The sequence below is a fragment of the Gymnogyps californianus genome, chromosome 15 (assembly GCF_018139145.2).
Source record: "Gymnogyps californianus isolate 813 chromosome 15, ASM1813914v2, whole genome shotgun sequence".
NCBI lineage: Eukaryota > Metazoa > Chordata > Aves > Accipitriformes > Cathartidae > Gymnogyps > Gymnogyps californianus.
This window is the reverse complement of record NC_059485.1, coordinates 12,909,544-12,930,081: the sequence shown is the minus strand read 5'-3', so window position 1 is coordinate 12,930,081 and position 20,538 is coordinate 12,909,544. Positions and strand designations below refer to the sequence as shown.

At 40.0% G+C, this 20,538-nt stretch overlaps 1 long non-coding RNA gene across 2 annotated transcripts in view; it reads left to right on the top strand.

Moving 5' to 3' along the window:
* LOC127022247 (uncharacterized) overlaps positions 1-20,538 on the top strand; it is a 56,660-nt gene that overhangs the window by 14,860 nt on the left and 21,262 nt on the right. The window lies entirely within an intron of this gene.

Genomic DNA, 20,538 nt, shown 5'->3' with positions numbered 1-20,538 from the left:
AAAAAAAAAAAATCTTGTAACCTGAGCCATTAATACTTTCAGCTTTGTGGGTTAATACCAACAGAGTCAAAGCAGGCTTAGGACCTACACAGACAGTCTGGAATAAACAGAATTTGGACAGTGTGAACCAGGAAGGGGAAGGAGAGGCTTCAGTTATTTATGAAATGTTGATCTGTATTAACTGCCGCAAGGTATAAGGCTCCATGATCTCTAACAAAACTAACACAAGTAGCAATCCGTTGGATATGTAGCTCCTGCAGAGGAATGCACATATAGCAAACCTAAGTAGAACGGATGTTTTGGCTTGTATTTCTTCAGAGGAATGCAAACTTAAAAGGGGGGGCGGGGGGAAGTGTTAAATAGCAAAATCTAGGTTTAACGTTTCCTTTTGCTGAAAGCCTTTAGCAAAAGACCAGAAAAGTTTTGTCTCATGAGGCTGTGATCTGTGCTCTAGACTGACTAATGCTGCTAGTGCTTGCTTGTTGTCTTCTAAATTAATAATATGAAATATCTTTGTTCAGAAGATTCTAATATGCTTTATAGATGGAACCTTAGCCAGTGCTGCAAAGGGAAAGGCAGAGCAGAAGCCTCCGGGGGTGTCAAGCATGTATATAGGTCCTAAAAGGTCAGCATGCAATCTGAGCATGTCATTTTAGGACATTCAAGATCTTAAAACTGAGGCTTTGCTCTCCTTTACGTTGTTGAAGGCAGGATATAATTAACCTAAATGCACCTGCTGCTTTGTTAGCAGAGTTAGCCTTATGGCTGTGCTTTTCACTACCTGAGCAGATTAAGTTTCTCTTCTCCTGTGCTCGTGGCAGTGTGAAACAACTTTAAGCACATAGTCACCTCCTGTCCCTTTCTAACCCTGTGACATTCATTGTTTTGCATTAAATGAAGGTTGCATTAAGCCCGTACTCATTCTTTGTGCCTGTCTGCATTCATTCATGACAGTGCCACTGAGTTTGGGAGGACAGCCTGACCACAGAAATAAGGAGGAGATAGCTGAAGACATAGCATAGGAGAAGTGTATTTTTTCAAAACAGTGCATTCATATTTTCTTGATACTCTTCTTCTAAATGTAAATTAAAGCATGCAGTCAGATCACCTTTGTGGCTTAAAATTAAAAATTCTGGAAGAGTGCTATGGAAATCAAATGGGATGACATGATTTTACTGGTGTACATATAATGGAGTATCTTCTGTCCCCCCAGTCTGAGACAGAATTAAGTGGCTGAAATAATAAAAACTTTAAAATCCTCAATGAAACACACATTATACAATGTTTCATGAGAGAAGTGGGATGCTATAATAATTATTAAAAAGTAGATAAGACTAATAACGAATGAGTGAGGATTGGCAGGTGTAATATTCCATTGTATGTTAGCTCAGTCTAAATCCTGTAAATCTGGTTTTTATTCTACTGAAAGAGAATATTTTTAAAAATGTGTCTGGGGGTTGTCTCTTTACCCTAGCCAACAGATGACAAGCAGCTCTTGGAATTTCTCTGTGCAGTGCTAGATATTTTTCTGTCACTAAATTTTTGTCTAGTTTACTTAACCTGAAAAAGAACCCAAATCTCACTGTGTAAAAGTAATCTAGTAGCATAGCTGTTGTCCATTTGAAGTCAGGCTCTCATAATAATTGAATGCAAAGATGGGGAGATAAAATATGTAGTGAGTAGAAGGAAATCAAAAAAAGCAAGCAAAAGAACAGGGCAGAGAACCTGTTGCACACGTCTGTGTGTAAAAGAGATTATTGGGGAGGCAGTGAGACTTCTCCCTGGTGTGTGACAGTCAATTAGAAATTCATAGGTAATAGAATGGTATTAGAAAGGTAACTCGCTCAGTCTCAAGTAACTGCTGCCTCTAGGAAGAGAAGAGTAGTCATCCATTCAGGAAAAGGAAACTTGGTTTTTATTTGTAATTGCTTTTGGTTCTAACTGATGGTAGCTGTTAACATCAGTGTCCTCAGGCTCTGGTAGTCCATTAAAGAGAGCTCAGTGGAATGGCTAAAATGGAATTGCAGCTGGGAGGAGCATGTGGCAAGACAGTGAGGACTGCCAAACATCGTGTAATATCCTTAGCATGGCAGCTTCCACAGATCTGCACTGCATTCTAAAATAGACCTTTCAAAACAAATTTTAGCCCTCGTTATAGATCAGAAGTAGAAATGTGGACAAATGAGAGCATTTATTTTTCTGTCCAGCTGAAAGTACCATCCCAGAAATTTAGGGGACTTCTTCATACTTTTCAGTACTGTGACACTCTTTCCTCTTAATGAAGTATACTGCATGCTGTACAGCTGAGCTACGTAAGTTTCCAAGACATGTGAAGTCTTAAAGACAGCAATGATGGCCTGTGAAATCCAGTTTGATAGTGCTAAAACCATGAAACTACCTGCAAAAAAATACTAATTCTTCCTCCCCATCTATTCTCAGTTCTGGATTGCAAGACAGCCAAGAAAGCATTCCCAAGAGCTCTTCTCAGTCTGAGTCATTTGCAAACCTGTTTTAACTTCTTTAACAGCTTTAAAATAACTTTTGAGACTATGCATCTGCTGAGGAATATATTGCAATTGTTCATATAGTGTGTTTTTTTAAAAAAGGTTGATTTTTTTTTTTCTTCTTGCATGTACATCTTAATATTTGAGGAAGGAGTGAGAAAGCAATACTGTGGCCACTTTATATGGGAAATGGCATTGGAGTACTTGTATTTATCGTTGCAGGAAGCCAAATACTAAGAAAACTAAAAACAGAAAATTGGGATTTTATTATATACAGGAAAGTAATTAGGTATTTTATGCTGGTTTAGGGTTAAGTTTTCACTCTGAGGAGAATTTGATTCCTGAGGGTACCTGTAAGCACAGAAAGGAATTAGGTCCCCAAAGGTCAGCTGAATACTTGAATTCTAACAGCCAACTTCCAACTTTACAATGATCAGCTATTTGAAAATTAATCTTTTCCTAGCAAAGAACCATCCTAAATGTTTCCCATTTAAACTGTTATATAAATATTTGCATTTCTTCGATGATACATGTTCAAATTTACATAGTGCTATTTTGATTACTTAATGTAATCATGGAATTTACATAAATGTGCATGAAAGGCAGTGCAGCTCATCATTTCCTCCTCTCGCTGTGTCTTACATGCTTTAAATTTATGTACCAGGAGAGGGATGTATACTTTGTAATTCCAGTTAAGGAGAGTATGTTGCCTGGTCTTGCATGGCTTACAGTATGGAGGCAGTATTTATAGGCTGCTCTTCATCTGTGTTTATTTGGATTACTTATTGTTAACCAGCTCTTTGTGTAGAGTGCAATGTACTGATCTATGATTTTTGGTGTGCCAGTATTTTAATCTCATCATCAAAATTAAATAGCATGAAAATACTTTTGAAAAAAAGCCAAAAACTGAAGTGGAAAGTGGTCATCTGAGAGACTGGAACTTGTTATACTCTACATTAGGGAAGAATTGTACTTTCTGGTATTACTATGGCAATTGGGTCCTAAAGGATGGGATAAACTGATATTAATATAGTTACCCAAAGAAAATTGTTCCCATAGGATGTAATGACTGAAGCTTTATTGAAAACTTGAAGTATCTAGGTTGCAAATTAAAAGATATTTCAGGAATCTGTTGAACTAGGGAGTGTGGTCTGTGTTGATAGCTATGCCAGTGGTACAATAAGGGGTCAAACTGTAAATGTATTTCAACAGCTTAAGTTTTGGGTCCATCTCTGAACTTGCACCTCTTTCTCATTGACAGCAACAGCAGAACACTCTGCTTTGACTATAGTATCTTTAAGGCAAGAACTGTAACTAGCCTACTGAGGCAACTGAGACAGTTTTTACAGTGGTCTAATGGACTAAGGGGCCATTACAAGTGCTACCATACTGTAAATATTTTTTCAGCTACATAAACTTCAATTTGACTGAAGATAGGGGAAAGTGGGTGAACAAGGATGTGGTTTAATATCATATGGGATGAATCGGGTCTGGGAGGACTTGCATGTGCCTCCCAACCTGCCAGTTTAATGTCTAGCTACAGTGTGTGTATTTATATAGTTTTAATAGAAAAATACTACATTTCATGCTTCTGAAGAGATATCATGCCTTTGATTTCCCTGCTTTAGTCTATGTGAAGACGGAGGTGTAGACTTGTTCCTTTCTATGCTGCTTCCTTAAAAAAGTGTGCATGCATACACATATGCTGGCCTTGCTGAGGGGAGGAAGAGAGGCAAGGCAGTCTGACTCTCAGAAATTTGGCTCCTGTCTGTCTGTCATTTTCCCCACCAAAAAGACTTCGTAGATAAATAAGTAACTAAATAGCTCCTACTGTACCTGCCTTTACTCCTGATAATTCTAGAAGAGAAAAAAGACTAATTCTACATTGGCTACTTTCTATAGTTTGGTTTTCCTTCGGAAGACTATAGAATGATCTCAGTTGGTACTCATTCACTGAGTGACAGTATTTCTAGAAGTAATCTGCCTACCAACTTTGTCCAGGCAATGGTCATATTTTATAGTGAACATTGAAAATTATTTAAGGGAGTTAAACTTTTTCTGTCTTTGGTACAAAGCCCTGCTTTACATTTGAATGTGGCAACATTTTAAAGGGAACTGCAGTCCACTGTTCATTATTTGGATCATTAGTAACAACAAGTATGTGGGAGCTGAGGAGTGTGGATCAAGGGAGAGCCCAGCAAATACATACAGAAAGAGTTTGGACCCCTTTCTGCTCCTTTTCTCTAGGTTCAGCAGCAGACCAGCCACTTGCATATCTCAGAGACCTGGGAAGTGTGGTGTAAAGAATAAGGCAGTAAATGAGGTTGAGGCAATGGGTGTAGGTGATCCAGCATAACCAAATAATGAGCAATAAGCCCAACTGGACTCAAGTAGGCTCTGTATGTTGGTGTCTCCTTGCTGTGCTGCCATTGGGAGGATGCTATAGAATCAACGTAACTGTCTCTCTATCCTGCAAGTTTTATTAACCTGGGTTTCATGCAGCCTTACCAGGGAAGGGGGATTTTTGTGAGCATGGTAGATGTTATGCTGTACTCTTATGTTTTCAAAATGGCAATAATATAAAGGGAATGTACAATTAGTCCATGGAATGTGTATGCTATCCACTTTCCTTCTTAAGCCTGTGAGGACAGATAAAAGGCTTTTCTAAGCTATCAATGGATTTGTTTGCCAGATGCTTTCCAGATGAGTACAGTGAGGGTGGAGAAAGGAGGACTTTTGGCTCAACGCAACTCCTTTGATTCCTTTCATATTTCTTTCAAAACAAGCTTTTGTTTGTTTTTTTTTTTAAGGAACAGGAAAAAAAATCTTGGCAAGTAGAAGGCTTTTTAGGAGGAAGATTAGTTTGAGTAGTATTGTATAGAAACATTGAGCATATTTAGTCCTGGAGAGATGGAGGAAATTCCTCAAGGCTTTTTTAGATTCTCAGAAGGATTTTATTTTTAAAATAAATGGTTGTTAGCTTTGCTAATGTTGAGGAATGTTCTGTATGTGAGAAGTCTGAAAATAATAAAATTGGCATTTTAATTACTTGCATCACTTTTTTTCTCCTATGTCCAGTATGTAAGAGGCCACTTGTTCAGTGCAGTCTGGGAAGCAAAAATGGAAACAAGCTACTACTTTGTTTTCTGTTTACACTCTGACATTTCTAAACAAGAGAAGAATGCAGAACACTTGAAGAGATTTTTTTTTTCTCCTAGTTTTGCAAAAAATAACAAATGAGAAGTTTGACTATGATGATTTTGATTTGGTAAAGATACAGTTTGTGAGAAATATTCAGAACAATTAGAAATGCCTAGAGAGTCAGACATTGTAAATCTCTCTACCCAATATAAATCCCAGACTGTGTTTCTTTCTGAAGAAAGAAATGTCACTCCCTTTCTGTGTATGACAAAGTACCTCAGCATTTGGACTACTACTTGAGCTATAGCACACAAATCATGAAGATTGAAGGGCCCAATGGGTAAAGGAGCAATTAAAGAAGCAATTGACTGTTCATTACTGTCATTACTGAAAGTGGAGCACACTTAAACAAACCAAACAAAAACCCCACCTTATTCCTGCATAAGCTTGTTCAGAGCTTGTTCACAGGTTTGGTGCTGAAGGCCTTTAACAACAATAGAATAGGACTTTCCATCACAAAAATATGCACCCATAGCTATGGTAGTAGAGCATCCAGAATCAATACTCAGCAGTCAGGGAGGCAGACTTGTATAAGCAATGGCTGGTTGGTTGATAACTAACATCAACAAAACTTCTTTGTGAGTAATTCTCACTGATGAGCTATCAGTGTCCTTTCCTTCTGCTCACAAGGGAAGGATACATGTTTCTTTTTACAAATTGCACTTTGTATGATTGGCCAAGTATATTATCCAGATCTTCAGCTTCAACATGCCTATGGAAGTGCTTTAAAATTAGCATTCAGGTGGAACTGTAAACTTATGTTTGGTGCAGCCTGATTGTTTTGCTGTGAGGAAGCAGGCAAAAATAATTCAAGTGTTGGTTCCCCTTCAACATACTTTCCATAAGTCTTTCCAAAGGACAGACTAGTTCTTCTATAGTGGCCTGGGAAAGAACTGTAAAACACCTCAACACAAAGAATCATGAGCTAAGACCATGATCTGCTGTTTACTGTACAGAAGCAGGCAAGTAAGGGAACAGGGTGGACGTAATAAAGCACATACGGTTTTGCAGTGAGAATGCTTAGCATAACTATATGCCACAGACTGAATTGCAGGTCTGGAATATCTCATTGTCAGTGCCTAAGACTGAAAAATCAGTATATTTATACTGTAGCTAATGCTGTTCATTGCAATTCTTTCACTTCATTACTGAGACAAGCTGAAAAGCAAAGGACACAATTTGCTTAAGCTGCCATTGCTGAATTCATCAGGCAGGAAGGAAATGCCTTCTGCGAGAATTAATTTGGATGGTAACTATTACATTCTGTACTTCACTCGTGTATATGATAAAATCACGCTGATTCCTGTAACTCCTTCTCTGAACATCTTCCCCTGTCCCTGTGTTGCCAGTATGCTTTTTTCCACCCCCCATCCTTTACAACTTGTTCCAAATTACTCTTCCCACTTGGTGAGATCTGTTCCTTTGCCACCGCTTGTCCTTTAAAGGTAGCAGTGTACTCATTTTCTTCTCTCCTAAAAGCCTTCTCAACACTTTCTGTGCTCTGGGTGGCAGTCACTGCTTGTTTTGCCAGGACCATATGCCAGAGAGCAGCAGAGTCAATGCATGGCTTTAAGTTAGTGATGGAGAAAAAACATGTTTTCCTTGGGTAGTGAAACAACTTGATTTGTGACTCCTCCAAATATATTAGTCCACTGTTAAATGAGTAGGTCTGTCTTAGCACCTGAGATAAAGTGAGCTTGCAGGAAGATGCTTGTGAAAAGCTGTGGATGGGCAGTTCAGATTTTGAGTCCACTTCAATGTCAGTAAGAAAATTGCAACTACTGTTCTTTGGAATAGCAAAATGATTGAAGGCTAGAAAAAAAAATCCATGGCATTTCTTATGTGTAACTTTAACAGCATTCTCCTGTAAGTCATAAAGACATCTGCTGAGCCTAATAATGTTACCTTTGATTATTTTTCCTAGTCAAGTCAATCTTCCTTCAGGAAAAGGCCAGGTAATGTGATGCCAAACACATGTCAGATATCTAAGGTCCATAGCTGTGTCAGTACTGAATTCAGTGGTCATTCTTCTGTGCCTTGTGAATCTTTTGGTGCTCTGTAAAAGAAAACAGTAAGTTAGTGCTACTCTTGCAGTCTGTGTTTGTTGATTACTACTTTTGAGCTGGAAAGAGATACTGATTCCAGTGAAAGGCATCATAGAGGAGGAAGGCTGTGTAGTTAAAGTAGAAACTGTCTTTGGCCAACACTAGTAGTCTGTCTGCATTGGTGTTTTAAGACTTGTACACATCTGCTGCTATTGAATCGTAACAAGAGAGAACTTGAGAGTTTGAGGTATCTAAAGTGTGAAAACTTTATCAGCAAATGAGAGACTGGTTACTCGACCTCTTGCAGGGGCACTATAACCTGGATTCTGAGCTATTTTGGGAAATCAATTTCACATGTTTTGGGATAGTCTTCAGTCCTGCTATAAGCAGTTCTAGTATTGGGCAGAAGTCAGTCAGTGTGTGTTGAAGTCAGTCTGGTGTATTGAAAATTATTTGTGGCTTAGTGCCTCTCCTTTCGGTGCTCACCACAGCTACCTCATCTAGCCCTATGTGAATGTATTCCTGACAGAGTTTGGTTTCAGAAACTCCAGCATGTTCATGTTTTTCAAATGAAATCTTAAGATTTCTGTTCTAAGATTAGCATTGAAAAATGAAAGTCATCTGGATTTGGAATGAAAAGAAAAAAAAACCCACTCGTTGCAGAGCTCTAATTTCTGGCTCATTCTTGGAAAACAATTTTGTATAAACACAGTGCTACTGATGCAGGATTTCATTTGTTTCAGTTTACTGCATATTTTATTTGTTGGGTTGGATTTTTTAATTATAAATTATTTTGGAGGGTCTTTTTGTGGTTACTTACAAAGCTGAGAGTGTTGTAAAGTAGTCTTCCCAAACACACCCCAAGAGGAATGGTGAGAATAGGTGCTCTTCCTGATGCCTGATAGGATCACGGCATGCTTGTTAGCTCATGCTAGAATTACAGTCTTTTCTTGGCTTCTCTAGAGTATCTGCAGCTGGGTCAGGAATCGCATTGTGGGATAAAGCCTTCTCCCTCACAGTAACAGCTAGCAGAGTCTTCCTCTAATGAGCAGAAGTACCAAACCAAAACTGCCTGATGTAAAAGGAGAAACTCTGAGAAATACCACAAGCTCCATTTCAGGCTTTTTAACACCTACAATATAGAGCAGGAATGCAGAAAAGCAAAGAGAGCCTAACCCATCAAAACTGATAAAAGCAGGTACGAAGGCAGGCTTGGACCTTTCTTGGGCTGCTCCAGCCTTCATGCTTCTTAGTTGATGGAAAATGACCAGGAAAATGACTGTTCACTGCAGTCCTTCCAGATTTTTTTTTCTGGAGTTCTTCTAAATCAAACAATCTTAGCTCAGAATAAAACAAAGAAGCTGTAAGGATAAAATGTAGACCAGTTCTAACAAAGTTCCAGCATGTACTGGGGAGGGTGCTGGTGGTATGGGGAAGAGGATACATAACATGATTCTGATTTCCTTCAGGTTTGTGTACCTGCCTAGAAGTCAATCATTCATTCCAGAGCATGCATTCAGGCAACTTGGCACTCAGTTACTTGACCAGTTGTTACCACTGTGCCATGGTTGGTTGATCATATGCATTTCTTGTGGGTGGGGGAGAAGCCAGATGGGTTCTTGCCCAGCAGCCCAACCAAGGAACTAGCAGGAACAGGAAACCAGCAGAGATGAGGGAGGGAGAGTGTGGCATCTGACTGTAAAACTCTTCATGTTAGCCAGCTCCTTACCTAACAATTCTTGTATTATTCAGTATTGCCTTCAACAGAGTTAATTCCCCATGAGTTACGAAGTGCTATACCAAAAATCCAGATAGGCTAGATCTACTACATTTCCCTAGTTTAAAAGAAAGAAAAAAATGTTGTACTCTCAGGGGAGGAGATAAGGTTACTGAATGCTTTCTCCCTGTGGTAAATCTGTATCATTTTGTCCTCTTTTCAGTTGCACTCATATCTGTAGCTGTTCTTTTTTTGGAAGCTTATTCTAAAGCCCTGCATGTTGCTTAGCTCAGAAAAACAAGTCTGTTGCTGTCTCATCAGTTGTTCCCCCTTCCCCTCATCTGTGCCTTCAATATTCCCCAGTCAGAGAGCCCTGCCTCTGCTTTGCTCAAGGTATTAAACATCCCTGCCACCAGGCTCATTGCCATGTGCCAGGGGCCTCTGCAAGACTATGACTAGGTCTAAATACAAAGTGATGGCCTTAAGTAGGTAAATCTGGCTGCATAAACTCAGTTGTAAGTGTTGTCATACCGAGAATAGTTCTGCTGCTGCTCTTGGAATATGGAAGATAAATGAACAGTAACATGCTAGAGCTACCTACTAGTAATAAATCCCAGTGCTTAGATGTTTATATATAGAACTTGTGGAGCTCTCAATGCATAGCTATAATTTAAGTGCCCCTGGGGAGAACCAGGTAGCAGTTCTTTTGCATAAGTGCTTTCAGTTGGGGTACAAAAAATAATGTATCATTTAGAGCTGTCTGCTTGGCAAGTCTGTCAACTTTCCTGCACAAACTGCAGATGAGGAAAAACTAATATTTTTCCACCCACCCTTGGATGACCTGTTTAGCAGCAAAGCCTTGTACCTCACTTGCAGGTTAACAAACAAGCCAAACCCACTCAGCAGTCTCCCCCTGACACTTAACTTCTCTGCTAGGCCATATTATTCCTGAGTTTTTCCTTTGTATAGAGCTGTGACCTTAGTAAAGCGCCATTGTTTGCTTAGGCACTTGTCTGTTCAGTGTTTAGGACACAGGAAACCTCAGCTATGCCAAAAATCTTTAATAAAGTATTCAGAGTACATTTTTAAAAGGCATTCCTCCATCTAGCTGTAAACCCATACTCTCTCTGCTCAGACTAACAAACATGAGGAGAAATATATGAACTGATATTTTTGTTGGGCAGATCAATCCATTCATCCTCAGTCCAATGCACTAAATTAATTCTGCACAAAGTAACTTGTACAGATGAACTCTTCCTTTTTTTCCAGTAGACTGAAGGAATAAGCTCAGCTTTAAGGTTCTGGAAGAGGGAGAAATATTTTTGTGGTGTGTGGTACAGGGCATCCATTAGTAGTTAGTCATAAAACTCTCCGTTTTGAACATGGGTTATATGTCACTTAATTTCCATAGCACCCCTGAGCCCACATAGCTTCGGGTGGCACTTTCTAGTTACAAATTTCAGCTGGAAAGCTAATAGCTCTTTGCAACTTGCCCTCTTCATAGGAGTATGTATGTCTTTGCAGACATTGAGGAGGCTGCACTGTGCAGACGGCATTTCTGACACTGGCATCTAACAGCTTTTTCCCTGAGTTTCTTTGATACATGTTTTCCTGCATGAAATGGAGGCATGCTGGTGCCCTTTCTTTTGTGTATTGGATGGCAGGAGGGAGGAGCCTGGCAAGGGTTGTGCTCTCCCATATATGAGAAAGGTGAAGTGGGGACACAGCCTGAGCAAGCAGAAAGGAGTAACAGCAGGGAGAGAAGCGCTTGTGTGTTGTAGCTCCCAAGGAGAGGGGGCAGGGTAGGGTGCATGGATAGTGGCACAGACTAGAGCTTGCTGGAGGCAGGTTAGAACAAGCAACTGTAACTTCAGCAGCCAGTTCAACCAAAATAGACTGAACCAGCAAGAGCACAACCCCGGTTCTGCAATAGCTACATGTATACCTGAGCTTTCTCAGTGGCTCCTCACTGTTCAGGCATGGCTCTGAAACTCTAACAAGACCGTGTGCACAGGGACCTCCATGCCCCCACCCCACCCCCCCAAACCCTGCAGAGAAAGCAGTTTCTTGTTCCTTCCTTCAAACGGTCAGAGGTAGGACGTGTAGCAGTCATCACTAATTCCATTCTCGTTTGAAAAGCCATTCCCTGAGAGGTGGGTGTTTGTTTCAGGTGCATCACTGGTGCTGACATTTTAGAGGCAAACAACATTCGTAACAAGTCTCCACCACGGCTAGAACTGTTGACCTGCCAATACTGCCAAGCAGTTGTCATGCTATCTGAAGTAGCTAACCAAGATAGCTGGTTTCCTGATAACAAAAGTTGTCCCTTTCAGTACTGTCATGGTTCACTCAAATATGTACTCTGCTACAGAAGGATGAAGAGAGGTTTCTTGTTGAAGGCCATGCAGATCTGATGCGTTATGCAAAAGTTCACAAGTGCATGTCTCCAGACACTGGTAGTACCACTGTTCCTGCTTGGAGCCATCAGCAATAGTGAAGCAAAAATTGCTGTGCTCTTCCAAATGAGGTTTTTCCGGTGTCTCTTCACCAGCCACTTCTTGTACCTTTGCATGATTCTGCAACAGTGGTTACAGTAGACCTTGGCATAGCTGAATTGTAAAAACTTTGTGATAACCAATGGGGGAACTGTCAGCCACTGCAGATCTCTGAAGTACTCTGCATAGTGCTGTGTGATGCTACGCAATGTTAATGTTGACAGGCTACTGAAAATTAGGGACCTATAGCTCAGCTTAATAATATGTATAGATTGCTCATAAGACGGGCAAGCTCCAAAAGCAGCAAAAAGCGTATGCCAAGAAAACTATTTGTGTATGCAAATATGTCTTTTAGCCAGTTAGCCAACGCAATCTAGTAAAATGTTTGTAACACGTAAAGGATGCTTGCGAGTAGTTCAGTTTGAATTCCACCTGCTGGGTTTGGCCAACCAGCTGTTGTTCAGCCATTGACAGACCAGCCTTGTGGTTGCTGCCTCTCATGCTCTCTTAATAAAGGATGTCTGGCTGGGGTCTGCAGCTGGCCCTTTCTGTTCCTCAAAGGAGTGGGATTAGCAATGGACCCTGGAACAAGGAACTTGGGGCCAGTGGAAAACAGCGGGACTGCTAGTGCCAGTTCTGGGTTAGGATCTTTGAGGTCTAGAAAATGCTGATGCTGGAGGAGAGAGTAGCCAAAAGGACAGATAGCATGCAACAAAAGCATCCAGCAATACTGCAACTGATGGAAGTAATGCAGCAACCATAGTAGCATGGAGCTCAGTTTTGGCTGTAAAACATGTACAAAATCCTTGGTTAACATTTAATCAGCACAGTCCATGGGCTGAAGTTGCAGCAGCGTCTGCAGTGCAGAAGTATCACAAGCTGCCTGGACACAGGGATGGATTAGGGCTCCCTCAGGACTGAACAGCAGCACAGTCCTTCCCAGAGAGATTCAGGAGTGTCAGCGTGTTTAGATCACTGTGTTTCTCTGCAGTGTACACAAATGAACACAATAGATGCAAATAAAACTCCTGAGTCCATTTTCATGTTTACCTCATTTTCCTGTATGGCATGTTTGTAAATGCTTGCTGGTTAAACACAGCTAGTACTGCGTAGGAACATGAGGGGATCACGTACGCATTTCTGGCATCATGTCAGGCACTAGGAGAGCCAGAGCTGAGACAGTTATAGGTGGAGCTGTCTGAGATAGCTGCAAGTACAATTTTCACAGACTTCTCTCAGAACATTGCCTGCAGGGCACAGATGTGATATGAGGGGATGAATACACTCCTCTCTTTGTTGCATGTTTGTAATAACATGACTGTGTTTGTTTTAAAAGCTCAGCTTCAGAAACAATGTCGCTCTTCCTCCTACAGTGCCTTAACTACACTGTAGCATATGAAGTGCCTAGATGTTTAGCCTGAGCCCTACTATATCAGATGCCTGTTCAATAAATGCTTTTCCTTCTTGCATGCTAAAGCAAAGCACCAAACCAGGATGCACAGGCCACAAGGAGCATTGTGCAGGGGTTGTTGCAGGATGCCTGTGATCTAGGCAATTGGCAGTGTGTGGGATGGCTCTCGTGACTGTAACTGTGAAGTGTGGTTCTGTGCTGCTCAGTACCTTGCAGTGTCACTGTAGCTCCCTGCTCTCGCTGTGCCAGCTCCACTTGGTTGTGAAATAACTGTGGTGGGCTTTTAGACTCTGGACAGTAGGGACCCACTGACACTCACTGTCCCACCACCTTCCTGACCGTGCTTTGCTTGTTGCCCTCTGACCTGGAGATTACTTTCACCACTGTCTTTTGTTTGTTTAAAGCCTGGTTTTCTTACCAATGTTTGTTTCACAACTTTAAGAAATTTCCCACCAGAAGACAACCTCTGCCTTGTTTATTTAGACATATTTCTCTTCAATTTTTTCCACTTTAAAAATTCCATTCAATATTGGAGGCTTGGTGATAGTCATACACCAGTAAATGCCTTTAAAAAAACCCAAAAAACCAAAAAAAACCAAAAAAAAACCCCAACAACAAAAAAAACCCACAAATAACTTATTGGGAGTCTCATTTGTGTAGCATAGGTCTGTCTTGTATTAAATACACCAGATCAGCATGGGTATTTTATATAAGCTTGAATTTCTTTGCACTGGCAACCAATGAAGGACTGCCTTGGTGTTTATAAATACTGAGAGAAAATCCAAACAAAAGTTCAAACCACTGTGTTGTCTCCTCTACTTATTTGTCTAATATGGATACAGGAATGTTATCTGTGTTTTTAAAAATAAAAATGTAAGAGATCAAAGGACATCATAGGAAGGCTGGATAAACATTTATGGATTCCAGTTGGCAAATAACTAGAGCTATAAAGTCCAAATGGTTAGGAGGGTCTTTCCTTCACCAAATAATACTTAGACCAGTCTGACCTGTATCTTATTCTCCTGACTAAGTTTTAATAGGAGGTTTGTTTTATTGCATGGTTTTCAGCAGGCCTGAGGCCAGAGAACAGATCTGAACTGGTAATGCAGGTAATAAGGAGCGAGCGGTTATTTTATGACTTGAGGAGAGCAAGCATGTTCTTACATGATGTGGGATCATAATTCAGTGATACTGAAATTTCTACCATTCTTTAATACTTCAAAGCAATTTGCATTGGAAGAAAGATTTGCTGGTTTACATCCTCTATAAGTTTAAATTCTTTATTGCGCAGTGAAGCATTACTTATTTGTTATTAGTTATTTATTTTTCATTGTTGGAATTAGTTGTGCCTTTACTGTAAGAATTTAATCCCTTGGTTTTAAAAAGAAGCCTGTAATCTACTTGGGATGGGTTTCCTTCTTAAAAGAATTTGGGGGGAAGAAATGCAGAAATAAGCTGAAAATTTCATGGTAGTTTGTAAACTGCTGCTTTGGTGTCGGAATCCAGGTCCAGAGGCAACTGCTCTTGCTTTTGTTTCACTGGTATATCTACTACTATGCTGCAGTCCCCCTGTTCTCATGAACCTCTTCTACAGAATGTGTTGCCCCGCATGCTTTCTCTCACAATGATGAAAGAAAATGAGCCAAAACCATTGTGTGTAGTGACAAGCATGTATCATAGCTGCTTGTGGGTTAAAAACTCAATCATCTAGCAGAAAATTCTCTCATCAGGATTGAAGGAGACAGAAATTCGAAATCTCATCTCTGCTGGACATAGTTTAGATGCATGCACTTTGCCATTATTTCCAAAAGCTATCAGGAGTTGTGTTGTATTAGGGAAATGCATGATCATCATGCTTTAAATTCATGCCTGTAATTTCTAGGGGGGAAAAAATCCCAGAAAATCCTTTTTGGTCTGTAGACCAAAAAGATATCATAGAGATATCCAGGTTGTGGATTTTTTTATTTCCTTCTTTCAAGGAACATAATTCTGAAGATCAGGCTCTGAAAGGAAACAAGACAAATAGTCGGATCACAACACTGGGCTTCAGGAGAGCAGATTTTGGCCTGTTCAGGGATGTCATGGGATATGGTTCTGGAGAGAAGAAAGGTCACCGAGATCTTAGTGATTTTTCAAGGATGACCTCCTCTGAGCTTGAGAACGGTCCATTAAAATGGGCAGGAAATAAACCAAAGGTGGCAGGAAGCCTGCACAGATAAACAAAGAGCTGCTGACAAAGCTCAGGCATAAAAAAAAGATGCATACAAGAGGTGGAAGCAGTGTCAGGTCACCCAGGAGGTGTACAGAGACACTGTCCAAGCATGAGGGGCTGGTCAGGAAAGCCAAAATCTTGCAAGGGACATGAAGAGCTACAAGAAGGACATCTAGAAGTGTATCAGCAACAAAAGGAAGACTAGGGAAAATCTGGGCCCATTGGGTGGATGGGGCAGGGGACTTGGTGACAGCAATATGGAAAAGGATGAGATACTCAATGCCTTCTATCACCCTTGGTCTTTACTGGTAAGATATGTCCTCAGAAATCCCAGGCCCTTGAGACCAGTGGGAAAGTCTGGAGCAAGGAAGACTTACACTTGGTAGAGGAGGATCAGGTGAAAATACAGGAAATTCTGTTTAAACTTGAGGAAAAAATTTTTTTACTGTGAGGTTTATCAAACACTGGAACAGGCTACTCAGGGGTTGTGGAGTCTCTATCCTTAGTAATATTCAAAACCTGACTGGACATGGCACTGAGCAATGTGCTCTGGTTGACTCTGCTCTGAGCGAGGGGATGGCTGGACTAGATGATCTCCAGAGGTCCTGTTCTGTGATTCTGTAAAATCAGTGTTGCTGAAGCAGCTGCAGAGTGAAGACCTGAAGGTTTGACTCCAACTTCATATCTTCAGATTGAATATTGCAAAGGTCTAAGTCAGCGCATAAACCTTATCCAAGACAGTAGTTACTTACCAAACTGTTGGCATAATTCTTCATTTGATTTGGGATTTCTTATTGCATCAGTAGGCCTGCATGTGCTGTAAATAAATACAGAACTGGACATTCCTTGACTTTTGGTAAAAATGGAAATGCCAAAATGCACCACTAGGAAGGGAGGGAGAAAAAAAAAAAAGCAGGTGTTGCGAGGCGCCTCCCATGCTATCCCCCTTAACAAAATTAAAATACAATGTTATGAAAAAGTGCAATTGTGCAACTGTATTACCAAACTGGAATGGTATTTAAATGCAAATTGCCAAACTCAGCACTCTTGTCTCCATAGTTAATATTCTTTATCTCCTGTTATTCACACCTTAATATCCTGTGCTGAAAGCACATGCCAGGTTTTACGCAGGTGAGTAGCTATACTGAAAAGACTTGTCCTATGAGCACCATCACATATATTGACTGGGGACACCACGTGTAAATTCTGTGTGGCAAGGCATTTAATCTATACGTGACAAATTCTGCTTCCTTGCTGTGATTTTTTAAATAAATAAAAAAAAAGGGGGGGGGGGAATAAACTACTGGTAGATTTGTGTAAAATAAGCTACTTTCACTATAATCAGTAACCTTGTGGCACTGAACTGGGATTATCGTTAGTGAAGGTACTTAGATCCATTGTTTTCTTACTCTATTTGGAGGTTGAGTCCATAAACTTTTATGAGCTACAGTTTAGATAATGTTAGGAAATAGCTTGTCTGGAACTAAAATTATCTCATTGTTTGAAACAGGCAGGGACAGGTTTTGGTCTTTTCTGCATTAGTCTATTTGCTATAAAACAGATCTTATCTTTCAAGTTCATTATGGAACTGTGCGTTAAATTTCTGGTTTTATACATGGAAATACAGTAGATCTGGCTTCTTGATGTCTGTGGCTGCATGTGAGTACACTAATTAATGATCTAGTTCATAAGAAGAGAGATCTATGGAAAAAAAGCTGAAAGAATGTTTGTATTCTGTTAGGATTTTTTTGAGAGATTCTCAGTTTTATCTGGGTGAGTATCTTTATAATTGTTAGAAATGTGTTTCCTTTGACGTATTCCCATCACAACTGGGATTAACTGCATTCTGGAGGCTGAGCATAAATTAATTTATGCAGTAGATCAGTGGCAGAACAAGACTACAATCCAGGCTTTCTGCATTATCCATCTACCTTGACTTCTAAGAAGCAAAAGGTGACTTATTTCTAGCCTTTTTGGATTTATATAGGTTTATAGCCTAAGTCCATGGAAGTCTTCTCCTTTTCGATAGCCTAAAGAAAACTGTTTACTTTTAAAAAGAGGATGTACACTATCAGCAAACTGAAATGTGCTGCATGTATCGATACCACTAATGAAAGACAAGAGCACTTTCTTCACTGAGGTTTTTTTTTTCACTAGGATAATATACTTAGTATCTTCTGGTCAGTTATAGTTAGGGAAGAAGATGACTTTTGTACAATGTTGTTATTTTTGCGATACTCAGTAAAAATTTATTCTTGCTGATGGTAGCTGAATCTCAGGGAATTACTGATCTTATGTAAAATGATACTCTCAAAGAACAGTACTAACTGTCATAGATCCATGGTTTTAGGCAGTCACTCTTAGTAGGAGTTCACACTGTGTTCAAACAAGTTCAGTGTTGTTTGCACTGACAATGTACCAAGTGAGTACTCCACGCACAAGCAGAGCTGAGGTCTTGGAGAGAACATTGAACAAAGGCACAGTCAGGAAGGAGCTGGAATTTGTGATGTTCAGAACTATTGTTCAGCCCCACCATCTCCATCCCAAAGCCCCCAAATTTTCAAATTCAGGGCTTTGATTCAGGCTCACTTTTCACTGATGTTGATTGTTTTCAGACAAAGATTTTTTTCCTTTTTTTTTTTTTTTCCTTCTGTCAAGAACTGTTAAAAGAATTCAGCTCTCTTAGAAGCGCCTCTCTTCTGCTATATATTTCTTAATTGAGTTCTTGGTATAAGGAAGGGAGAAACTATTTCTAGCTATTAGAGTAGCTGTGTGAACTGGGAGAGCCTCCAACTTCTAGAAATATATTTAAAGGCTTCAAGAAGATCCAAATTTCCAAATAACTTTTACTCCTTTGCTTGGTCAGCCGTCAGTATTTGATAAATAGAATGGGACTATTGTCAATATTTAACAGCTCAACACAAATATTATTCTTCATACATTGTAAAAATAGTATATGAAATGCAAATCAGGTGCTTTATTCTACGGTTTGATAGTAACAGAAGCAAGCAATAAAATCTCCATTGCCTCTATACAAAGGCATAGAGAGGGAGGAAAATGTTACCAGTGGTACCAGCCTTCCCTGCTGGGAAACACAATAGCGAGATTCCTCGCTCCTCCTAGCTAAGTCATGTCCCAAGGGGGGTTCTGTAATAGAAGTTTGTTGTGAAGTATTTCTGAGTAAGAAACAGCAAGGTATGACTATTAATTCAAACCAGATTACCAGTGAAGTCTTCAGTAACAGAGCTGCTCCTATCTCCAGCGGCACATCACCAGGACCCCTTGAACTGCTCTGCAGTCATATATTGCAATACAAAGCCAAATTATGTCTGGAACTTTTCCTGTATTCGGAGAAATTCCTCCCAAAAAGCCACCGTTTGGCATTAGCTTGCTGGATGGAGCAGCCTGCCCTGTCCATAGTCATGTGCAACATGACTATGGCATTACCCTCATTTAGAAAATCAAGATGCAGCGTAGTCGATGTGAGATGGGTTTAATGAGCATCAGAAGCAGGCCTGGATGTCACTTCCCAATCCTGTGTTCCAAAATGTTTTCCCATGATTTTAAATCTTTAGAAACATATCACAATGTAAATGGTTTGACACAATAGCCAGGAGATACTACTTTTTTAACTGAAGGAGAGAAACTGGGTGTAAGATAGCTCAGCCACAACCATGCTCAGTGAAAACTGAGGTTAACTCACAAGGAAGTATCAGCACCGCTCAGCCCAGCGTGCCTCAGCAATGTTACTTTTGTTGGTAGATAGATTAAGCCACCACCCACATAAAACAAAGGATAAGGAACAGAGCCAGTTTATTCAGGAGACTTTCAAATCTAGCATTGTTTCGGATTTGGCTTTGGTCCAGTGTAAAATGCATTTTGTGTGTTCCTAGAGCTGACCTGTAGAGAGGACCCTGAGGTAGCAGGAAACAGCTCAGTTATTAGAATTGTAGTTTGCCAGTTACTCTGTAAATGAGTGTGAGTAAATCCAGGAAGAAACACAAATAACAGTAAAACATTATTACTCCATTTTGTCCACAACAGTCAGACTGCTTTACCATTAGTTAAAACTAGTTCTTCCTCAAATCCTTTACTAGGATTAGTGCGTCGTTAATGTGTTTCAAATGTCATCCAGAACAGTCAGATCTCAACGCCCATTCCATCCTTCTGCTCTCCACCACACAGAGTACTGCTCCATTGAGAACTAGAAAGCTGAGCAATCTTGACTTACAGACTGAAGGACAATTCTGGCGCACTTTGTGCACGTCATGTTCCTGTACGCTGGTTCCATTCCTACTTTGTCTTAACTTTCTCATTAGTCACAACAGAGCAATGGTACTGTCTTTGCTCATGAAGTCCTTTGAGATCTAATGATAGATAGTACATATTTCTAAATAGGTATATTGCCTTTCAGACTTAGGCAAATATCACATCAGTCACAAATAGTTCATATAAATAGACAAATTTTCTTCGTACTTAATTGAATGAAAAATCAAATTAAAAAGAAAAAAAAGAGGTAGAGGTGGAAAGATTCCCTCTCAATGAATACAGGCTACAAGTGTACCTGAAGGGGTTGCACTGAAATTGCCCTTCAGCTTCTGTTAATCCAGTTTGTTCAACCTCCTCTAATTCCAAACACTAAATCTAGCATTGCTAGACAGGAGGAGAGTGTAAGGATGGGGTAAGCATTTAAACTGGATTTTTCCAGATAAGGACTGAAACACAGATGGCACATTGTCCTGAGCAGTTAAATCCTGTATTGTACTAATTCTGTTGAGAAGTACAGTGCTTCAGCCTAACGTTTTCTCCAGCTAGTAACTCACATATGTCTTGCAATATTTGTCTGGTTATTTTAGTGTGGTCTGATTCTGTTAGAATAAGTCTACTAATTCTATTTGAATTAGTAGCAGCTACAGCTGAGAATACGAGGTTGTTCAAAGGAAAAAGGCATGA